The sequence below is a fragment of the Podarcis muralis genome, chromosome 15, assembly GCF_964188315.1.
Source record: "Podarcis muralis chromosome 15, rPodMur119.hap1.1, whole genome shotgun sequence".
Taxonomy (NCBI): domain Eukaryota; kingdom Metazoa; phylum Chordata; class Lepidosauria; order Squamata; family Lacertidae; genus Podarcis; species Podarcis muralis.
In genome coordinates, this window is record NC_135669.1 from 43,720,527 (window position 1) to 43,731,103 (window position 10,577).

Here is a 10,577-nt window from a genome sequence, read left to right on the forward strand (position 1 = left end):
CTGATTTATTTATTTTTTAAAAAAGCATGTCCCAGTGAAGGTTCTCAAGCTTTCTACCTTCAGAGACACCTATGTACCATACATGTGTCTGGTCTGCCACGACACTCTTGCGCATTGCAGTAGATTCTGGAAGAGCAATCAGTTTCCACAGGTCCACCAGCCAGTTTTGTTGGGCCTCATCATTACCCTAAACCAACTTGAGCACGCATCTCAGTGCATACCCAATACAATGTGCCCTGTAGCTAAAATGCTGGAGGGGAATATAAGTAGGGCTGGAGAAGCCGTCTTGATAACAGTGGACTGCTTTCTCACAGTTCTGTGAAACAGTTTGGCTGCCACTGCACTAATGTATTATCCAAAGCAATCAGGCAACACCTTATACATCCAGCAGTGTAATGCATCTTGAAGCGAAACAGGTGTGGCCCCTAGGCGATCTAGTCCTACAACAAAAAACCACAAATATGTATGAAATGATCAGATGCTTCTCTGCCCAATATCAGGAAATAGCTGACCTGAAAACCAAATGCCAAGTCAACGCATACCTTCTTATCAATTAAACACAGTAAGTAAATAGGCAGGCCAGGTGTACAGTCTAGCACCTCTAACAAGGAAACAGTCTGCAAACCCAGAGCTCCCTAGCATGGTATAGAAAGAGGTTCTTAAGGCAATGTACCCCATGCCAGACAATAAATCAGATATCATCATCTAAACAATCAGGGTGGGACCAACAGTTTGGAAGTCTTCAAGCCCCAGCCAGCTGATACAAACATCTGACTGCAGCCCAATGCTACATCAGGAATGGAAGCAGTGGCTCAAGTGTGGGGAGACTGGCCCGATTATTATCTCCCCCACCCTTTGTGGGCAAAGTTCCAAAGAAGGGTGGAACTGCCCACCTGTCAATCACAATGTCACAATCATGATAAGATGGCCTCATTTGCCCACAAGGGTCTTCAGATGCCCTTCTTAGAGTGCTATCTTGCCCTGCACTTTGAAAGGGGCTTTGCAGGCACTGCTGATGACTGGTGCCTGCAAACTCCCTTTCAACCAAGCCCTGCCTTTACCTGCCCCACACCTGATATCAGAAAGTAATCCAGAATGAAGCAGGCCACTAGAAGGGGAGGCAAAGGCCAGCAGTAGCAGACAGATGAAGCAGAGAAGTCATGACACATGAGAGAGGCACTCTGATAGAGACAACTTATTGTCCATGGTGGGGAGGCTAACCTTTTTGGGCCTGAGGGCCATATTCACATGTGGCCTACTCTCTGGGAACTGAATGCTACTGGTACACTCTTGCATGCAAGCACACACACAAGCAGGCAGCCATCTGAGAAAAGAGGGTTATTGCCTCTTGCCGCTCATAAAATGATCCCTTTGCTAATGGGGGAAGGGGCAATTTGCTTCCCTGTTGGGGTGCTAAGCTACACCCATCCAAACACTATGTCTTCTTTTTTCATTTTCCACTGTTGCTAAAATTGGTTGGGTCTTGAAGGAGGAAGCACTAGATTACAGACGCAGGAAGCTTTTTTCCAAGTTGTCACGTGTATGCCTTTGTATATATACTCATATGGGTTCAGAGAATTCTTTTTGTAAACCGTAGAACTAAAAGGCCACAAAATAAAAGGTGTGCCATACACCTGGCTAGACAAACTGGTAGAGCAGCAGGATGGCAGCAAATGTCTGCCCACTTTGAAGGGTCCAAAACAAAGAAGTAGGCTGAGGCTTTGATGGAACAAGATTCATTAAGTTCAACGAAGGTAAGACAGAAGTTGTAGGCTTCACCAAGACATACACAATCCTGAGGCTGAAGGTTCCGGCCTAATTAACACACAAAATCCACATGAGCAGTTTAAATATTAGAGGAAATTTGAACATTTAAAATGTGCTGAACCAGCAAACAGCCAAGTTCAAAGTCATTCATTCAGCCAGAATACTAGCCTTGCAAGATCTTCAGGTAATATGCTCTCACAGCGTCGTGACGAAACAAGACTACCTCATTCTGCACATCATGTGCTACTGTAACAAATATATCTCTGAGAGTTACAAAAGCAGGGTCAGTTGAAAAACCACAAGACAGAAAAAAATAGCAAATCCCAAAAATTCAGAACTTAATGGGTTTTCCCATTTGACTCTAAGCATTTTTTTAAAAGAAGACTATTTCCTGCACTTTCAACGTTTAACTCAAGATTCTACAAGGTATGTTTCTTGAGAATGGCTGCCATGTGATTGAGGTAAACTGCCTTGTAATATTTACATACACCATGTATACAGGTATGCAATGAGTACAGTGATCTGTAAAAAGAGTAATGTATACTGTACTGTCTTACACACCCTCATCTGTTATCTTCGTAATTTTTCCCTCACGTACCTGTATCACAGGAAGAAATATGTAAGGAGATATGGGAGTGGCTTGGCATTATGTAAATGAGCCTGGATGGATTCTCTCCTCACTGTTTTCCTGGCAGACCATAGCTTGCAACTTCACCCAAACTGGCAAGCTATGGTTTGGAAGAAGGAGAGAATTGCTATGAAAGGTGAGGAGGGAGAGTGTAAGTCCAAGGATTAGGCACAGAGCACCAACTCCTATGCATTTAACGTTATATTTTGGTTTAAAAGTAACAGCTTCTAAAATGCCAACGCAGAAAATGTCTGGATCATTATTTGAAAGGGGAAGGGGATGATTATGATGTTTGGTAAGAAAGAAAATACATAAATGTTCCCATTTTATTTATTTAAGTCTACCTTAGATGTTACAAAGTTCAGAAAACACCTGTTTGCTACATGCAAAAAATTAATTTTGATGGTCCACGTTTTTTAAAAAAGAACCCACTAACCTCTGCACTTAGACCCGTTTATTGTTTCTAAAGAAGCAGTGCCCTTAAACCCATGATTGAGAATGAGTATTTATTTGACATGATGTCTCAGTATGACACAATAAATCTAAGGCGATGATGGTAATGATTAAAAATAATAAAAGTCTCCAAAGTGTAGAATAGAAAAATATACAACAGAGTACAATGAACTGCAAGAAAACCAATATAAATCACAACACAAGAGGCCTAGAAAAATACCTTCACAAGCTGGAGGATTAAGAAGTGCTCTCAGGAATCCCACATAATACAAACCTAAACACAGAATGAGAAATACTAAAAATAAAAAAGCTTATTTCACCGCCACCCCATTCTATCTTTTCAGGGGTTCAGAAGCAAACAAATAATCCATGTAAACTGTCAAAATTGTCTCTAAACCAAGAAAGATAGAAGTAGGAATACTTATAATACCCATTCCTTCCACAAAGAGTCCAGCACTGCACCCCATGCTTTCTAGGCAGGTGCAATCCATCAAAAGCTTGGCATAAAAAGGAAGTGGCCCCCGGCATACCAACAACATATGAACGCATTTTGAGAAAATATATGGATGTAACACAGAGGCACATCACCTTGAATTAGTACTGTACAAATGTTGCAAAGAATTTGACCTGGAAGGTCAAACCCATTGTCAGCCATGCTTGTCCTTGGGCACAAGCAGCTGGCAAATAGTAAAAAGATATATTGTATTTAAAAGGGGTGAGGTCTGAAGTTATAAGCATCCATTTCTTCTGTGAAAAAACCAGCGTATAGCAGCCTACAGTACTGTAGAAATATAAATGGCAAGAAATCTACATCTCTATGAATTACATCCTAGCTTCCTACTGTGTGGATTCAAGTTCCATATGCAATGATGAGCTACATTCTAGAGCAGTCTTGTTGACACATTACTACATTAATGGCTTAAACAAAACACCTATTCACCTTGAGACAATTCTTACTAGCCACAAATGGCCAGCCAGGCAAGTTGCCACTTGCAAGTCTGAATTGCAGAACAGCAACAAGACTGAAAATATTTTACCCACTTTTAACCCAAATAAGCATCTGAGGACCCATTTCTTAATCTTTTGCCATATATTTGCATGGTGGTAATGCTGCTATTCTGACTCACCTTGGATCAGACTGTGACCCGCTAGTGGGTCCCAACCCACCAGCTGAAGACCAATGTTTTAAAGTATTGCATTTAGTAAGAAGAAAGGAATCATACATAATATAGACAGAATTAATGTCACAAAGTATGTGGCACATTTGCAGGTAACATTCAGAGTTTAGCCAAGAATGAAGGAACAGTTTTGCTTAATTTTCTCAATTGAAACTTTAGCCACTGCCCCCCAAATAAACCACATATAAAATACACTCTGTCATGATAAACAGAAAATACCTTCCTCTTGGCTATAGAAATAACCTCATGAAGACCCAAGGCTTCAAAAATGACCTCATGAAGATGTAAGGCTTAAGTTATGGTATTTATCAACATACTGAAGTAATGAATATATTACTCACATGACAAAACAATTTTAATTTCACTCAGTTCCTTGTACCACACCCCTCAGTAAGATGCCAGAGTACTTATATGTATTGGTATCCACCAAAGAATATTTTCAACCATCTTGCCAAACAGCAATGAGTAAGATAGTCAAACAAGGTATCATAAAGGAACGAAAACTCATAAGTCCTGACACTTAGATCCCAAAAGATAACTGGATGCACTGAAATGATTCTTTTGCTGCTGGGCACAGCAATTACTAAAGAGAATCAACACAAGGCCTTTTTAATATAGGTCACAGTCATCAATTAGCAGCCTGGGCAGCCTGAAAAAAAAAGCCTTTTCCACACTACACACCCCTTTCTCTTGTCACTCTGAAAGAAGCAGGTTTCCAGCAAAAATGAGCAGGCCAATTAAAAGGAAGACATGAAATAAATATTGCCTTCATTTCCACATTTTTTTAAAGCTTTCATCCAGGGTCTTCACTAGGATGTGATCAGGCCAAATCAATGACAAGTGGCCCCACTGACTGCCATCCCCACCACAAGTCACTGGGGGAAAGTGTGTCAGGCTGGTCCTGTTACTGGTCAAGAAAAGAGGAAGCAACCCTTCCAAAGGAGGTGCCATTATGCCTCCTGATGCTCCACCTCTAAGGGTACAACAGTTTCCAAGGCTGTGTATGTGGAAAGAGAAAGACTTCTGCAGCACCACAGGCATCCAAAAAGGGGAGGGTATTTCTGGCTACCCCAGAAGGATACTGGAACAAGCCTCCAATGGTATACGGACACAACTGGCAAACGCAGGCTACAAGCTGCTTCTCTTTTGTGGGGTGGGCGCAGCTTTGCACTCCCCTATCCTGTCCAGGCCATCATCTCAACCAGGAAATGCTGGTGTACTTGTGGACCAAGTCTTGGGACAAAAAAAAGTGGGCTGACGGAAGACAGTCACATACCACCCAGAAGAACATAGCTAAAAATAGGCAGGTGGCCCTGCTGTCTTGTGCTTGGCTCCCAGGGCACAAAGAAAGGCCCCTGAGCCGTAACTGAAGGGGCAACACTTTGCAAATCCTGGCACAGCCTTTCAGGAGCTAAGAATCCTCCCCCCCCCCCCAGCAGACCCGTTCTATGAGTTACACTACAGAAGGAGACATGTCCCTCTTAAACTCCCTCTGAGCCAGGCCTGTGATTTGTCTTCTACACTCTAAAAGCTGGGAAGGGGTCCCAAACTCGGAAAGGTCACAAAACTGATTAACTATCCACTACATATCTAATGCTGAAAACAAACAAACCCTGCAATAACAAATCTCACTTTTAATCACAAACACTTTTTAATCACAAAAAATTACATATTACATTCCTGGAGAAAGAACATCACAATTTACCCACTAGCAGCCCATCCTCTTCACCCCCACTCCTTGAAGCACAAGCAATTCCATTCTGCCTTCCTGTCACCTGTTCCAACCATGAAGAGAATACATCTCTAAGCAATCAACCCACAATATTGTTCCTTTGACCTCTATAAGGAATACGGCAAACTGGGGTGCTGCCCTCCCCTATTGCAGCACTGCACCCCACCCCCAGGAACAGCAATCAACGATGGTGGGCTTTCTGTGATATCTCCCCCTGCTATTCAACTCTATTGTTTTTGTAACATTTTCTCTAATAGGAAGATGGGATATTGTTGTTATATTGGCCTTTATTGGCATAAGTGGAAGACAGGATATCATATTTAAAATAAACAACAAAGGAAACCTTGATGTGCAGCCCCAATACATCACTGCCCACACCCACCCATACCCCAAAAAGTATCATGTGAATGGCTAAATGATGTCCTGATCACCTCCTGTTCCCCAATAAAGATGCCCTCCTCTTCTGCCCCATAGCACATTCAGATCCTTTTCCTTAGTAGGCACAACACTTTCCAAAGCCCTGACTCCCCACCCGCAATAAAAAGACACCACAACCCTGTGTTATATTGTGGGAGTGGGAAAGAATTCCCCTCCATAGAAAACTATCCCTTCACATTATATTCGGATTTTCCCCATTGGGAAAAGGCAACTCCTCATCCCCCATTGACACTCCCACCACCACCAAAAACCAAAAACAAATGAAAGATACACCCTATGTTAGTTAATTTATAGAGGGAGAGAGAGGTCCAACCCCCAACAGAGGTATTACACCTGTCCTGATCCCCTCCCCCCTCTTGAGGACAGTTATCTCCTATTCCTGACTCTCTCCCATTTAAAAGCATCCACGCCTCCTTGTTATTCTATAAGGGAGATGACAAATCCCTTTCCCTTGTATATATCCTGATTCTTCCCCAGTAGAGAAAGACACCTAAGCCACTAGTGCCCCCCCATGTGCCATCGAGTTGTATCTATATATTTATATCAATTTCTACACACACACACACACACACACACACACACACGGGATTCAATATTACACATTACATGTCTCTATATATTTGCCTGTTGTATGTAACATATATATATATACATACACACATGCAATATCCATACATAAACACATTGGCTCCAGTGCCCCCCAAAATGTATCTCTGAAAAAGACTGTGTGTGTATGTGTAAAGAGAAAGGGAATGTTACACTATACACTACAGTATACACTATACATACACATGAAGATATATATACACACACACACACACACACACACACAATATATATACAGGCTTTCATAGAGATACAAACCTATACACAGACACACATTCGGAAGCTATACCCCCATGTAAATTTGAAAGGGGGAAGGGAAGAAGATCGCCCCCCCTCCGGAGACGTCGACCCCTCCCCCCAGGTGTGTGTCCCCTCCTCCCCAAAACGCCGCTGCTTTGGGGGAGGAGGGGAGAGTTGTCTCCTTTTAACCCTTTCCACACCCCTCCCACACCCCCTCCACGACCCGAGGAGGCCCCGCCCCAAGCAGGATTCTGATTCTGCCGCCGCCGCCCTCGTCCTCCGGCCCTCCTCCGCGGAGCGCAGCCGCTCACCCTTCAGGTCCTCCTCGTCCTCCGTGGCCGATGTCGCTGCCGCCGCCGCCAAGGCCCCTCGCCCGGCCTGCGCCCGCCCAGTCCGCTCCGGTGCGGGGAGGGCCGAAGGGAGGCGGGGAGGGCGGGCCGGGCCGGAGGCCGCCGGCGCCTCCCTCACGGGCGACGGGGAGGAGGAGGAGGATGGTGACGACGAAGGCGACACCCCTCGCACCCCACCCCCGAGGGCAACCGCCACCAGCACCGGCTTCCCCCCTTCGGACTCCCCAGTCTCAGTCGCCTCAGCCGCCGCCGCCTCTTTCTCCTCCTCCTCCGCCGCCGCCGCCGCCCGCCCTTCCTCGTCCGCCTCAGCCACTGCCTCAGCAGCCCACCGGGCTCCCTCTCGCGAGACTTGGGCCCGGGCTCGAGCTCGGCGGCGAGAACCAGAACGGGACCATTCTCGTCATCGGCGCTCGCGGACTGACTGGGAGGCGCGGTGATTGGCAGGAGGGAAGGAGGGAGGAGCCAGAGGCGGAGGCGGGGACGGCGAATGGGCGGGCCGAGACAGAGAGATGGAATGCGCGTGCGCACATGGGGAAAAAGCGAGAGGGTGGGACTAATAGAAAAAAAGACGTCAACTGCTTTTTATCTTCCTCTCACGGCTTGGGGAAGGAGGGTGGGAGGGGAAGGGAAGGGTGCGAGCGCGCATGCGCACAAGGGGACAATAAAGAGAAGGCGTACCAGAAGGGGAATCGCGTTAGAAGAAGAGGGGGGGAAGGAGCGTACCAAACTGTGGGAAACGGAGGGGGGGAGGAAAGAGAGAAAAGGAAAGTGGACCGTACCAAGGGGAATGGAGGGAAAGGAAAGGGGGGGTTTCAATAGCAAAATAGAGAGAGTGTCAAAAGTGCGTTCTTGGAGGAGGGAAGTGGAGCGTACTAAGTGGGAGCAGGACAATTAGGAGAAGGGTACATGGGGGGGGAGGAAGTTGGAAAGGGAACGTGGGGTGTACTAAGGAGACCGAATCATGGGGGGGGGAGTTGGGTGTGTACCAAAGGGGAATAATAATAATAATAATAATAATAATAATAATAATAATTAATGATAATTTATTTATACCCCGCCCTCCCCAGCCAAGATCAGGCTTAGGCCGGCTAACAACCAATAATAAAAACAAGTTGATTAAAATACAATTTTAAAAAGATTAAAATACAACATTAAAACATTAGGATGCAGCCTCTTCACAGGAGGAGAAAGGAAAAAGAAAGAGGGGGAGGGAATCAGACTGATTCCAAGCCAAAGGCCAGGTGGAACAACTCTGTCTTACAGGCCCTGCGGAAAGAAATCAGATCCTGCAGAGCCCTGGTCTCATGAGACAGAGTGTTCCACCAAGTTGGGGCCAGTACTGAAAAGGCCCTGGCTCTGGCTGAGGCTAATCTAACTTCCTTACGGCCCAGGACCTCCAGGGTGTTGCTATTTATGGACCTTAAGGTCCTCTGAAATAGTGGAAAGTGTCCCAAATAGGGGGAGGGAGTGTACCATGGGGAATCACGGGGGAAGTGCAAAGGAAAACGGAGTGTACCAAGGAGATCAATTCATGGGGGTGTTTGTAGAAAAACAAAAACCACATGGGGTTTCTCTTTGCTGGTGAGGGGCCACCCAAGGGACAGAATCATTGTGAAGAGGGAGCCCCCCAAAAGAAAGCACTGTGGGTGTTACACTCTGGTAGGAATGAGCAGAGGCCTTGGGATTTGTGGACTCCTCATGGGGGTGACCTGACAACAGCCCTGCGGGGTAGGTTAGGCTGATAAGTAGCAACTGACCTCAGGTCACCCTGTCAGCTTGGTGGCTGGCTGCAACCATTCCAAGCCTGGCAGAAAGAGCCTGGGCCCAATCCACCGGCTGGCTAGCAAAAGAACAGCTGCTCCAAAGCTCCCAAGTCAGACCATGGGTCCACCTAGCCTGGTACAGCCTGCTCTGGCTGGCAGCAGCAGCTCCCCAGAGTGCCTGACAGTTTGCCTTTCCAGCCCTGCCTGGAGATGCTGTCAGCAATTGAAGCAGGTGCTCTAACCACTGAGCAGAGACCCACCCTATCCCCTTTCCCTTCTCTGTCCTGTCTATGAGACTGTGGGCCTTCAGGCCGGTCCTGTCTTATATTTCAATCCATGTACAGCATTTCAGAAAATGTAGTGCTTTATAAACATTAGGGACGCGGGTGGCGCTGTGGGTAAAAGCCTCAGCGCCTAGGACTTGCCGATCGAAAGGTCGGCGGTTCAAATCCCCGCGGCGGGGTGCGCTCCCGTCACTCGGTCCCAGCGCCTGCCAACCTAGCAGTTCAAAAGCACCCCCGGGTGCAAGTAGATAAATAGGGACCGCTTACTAGCGGGAAGGCAAACGGCGTTCCGTGTGCTGCGCTGGCTCGCCAGATGCAGCTTGTCACGCTGGCCACGTGACCCGGAAGTGTCTGCGGACAGCGCTGGCCCCCGGCCTCTTGAGTGAGATGGGCGCACAACCCTAGAGTCTGTCAAGACTGGCCCGTACGGGCAGGGGTACCTTTACCTTTATTATAAACATTGCATTATGTCACCAGTTGTTGCTAATGTTATTATTCATAACAATACGTTTATTTAGCAAAAAATTTTTTGAAAATCTAGGGCGACAAGAGCTTTACCTCAAATGGTATAAAATATTCATTTGAAATAGCAGTAATATAGAAAGCTGCATTATACAGAGAATTGCCAACAGTGACTGGCAAGAATGCTCCTGGGTTTCAGGGAAGGAGTCTCTCCCAGGTCTTCCTGGAGATACTGTCGGGAATGGAACCTGGGACCTCCTGCTCTGCCATTGAGCTACAGCCCCTTCCCAAATAGAAGATGAAAGCAGCAGTTGTTTCTATTATACAGTAATGCATCTCTCTGCCAACTTCCTCATAGCGGCTAAAAACGAAGAAGTTCTTCCACAGGATCAGCTCTGCGTAGGCACCAGGCGCTTGCAGGAGGCAGTTCTGCAATCTGCAAAGGACCAGGGACTGCATCAGGAGCTGGCTGGCTCCTCAGGCTGTGTTGATGTGACTCGGTGGCTTATCAGGGAAGGCACACGTGTTCACATCAAGCCACGTTGCCGGGTGCTTTGTGGAGACAAGCACACACAGGGCCCTCCTTGTGGCTCCAGTGGAGACTTGGGCCTCGCTCTTAAAATCCACAGATGCACCGCGGACGTCAGAGGGAGGCTTGTGCACCCAGAGATTTCCT

General features: G+C 46.6%; 1 protein-coding gene across 2 annotated transcripts in view; it reads right to left on the bottom strand.

Annotated features, from left to right (window-relative positions):
• TAOK1 (TAO kinase 1) overlaps positions 1 to 7,811 on the bottom strand; it is a 63,167-nt gene extending 55,356 nt beyond the window's left edge. Inside the window, exon 1 of one of the 2 annotated variants that reach the window (XM_028708597.2) lies at positions 7,354 to 7,811. The gene's annotated coding sequence lies outside the window, so the exon portion shown is untranslated. The remainder of the gene's footprint in view (positions 1 to 7,353) is intronic. The other variant, XM_028708598.2, reaches the window with a different exon arrangement.
• Positions 7,812 to 10,577: the final 2,766 nt, after the last annotated feature.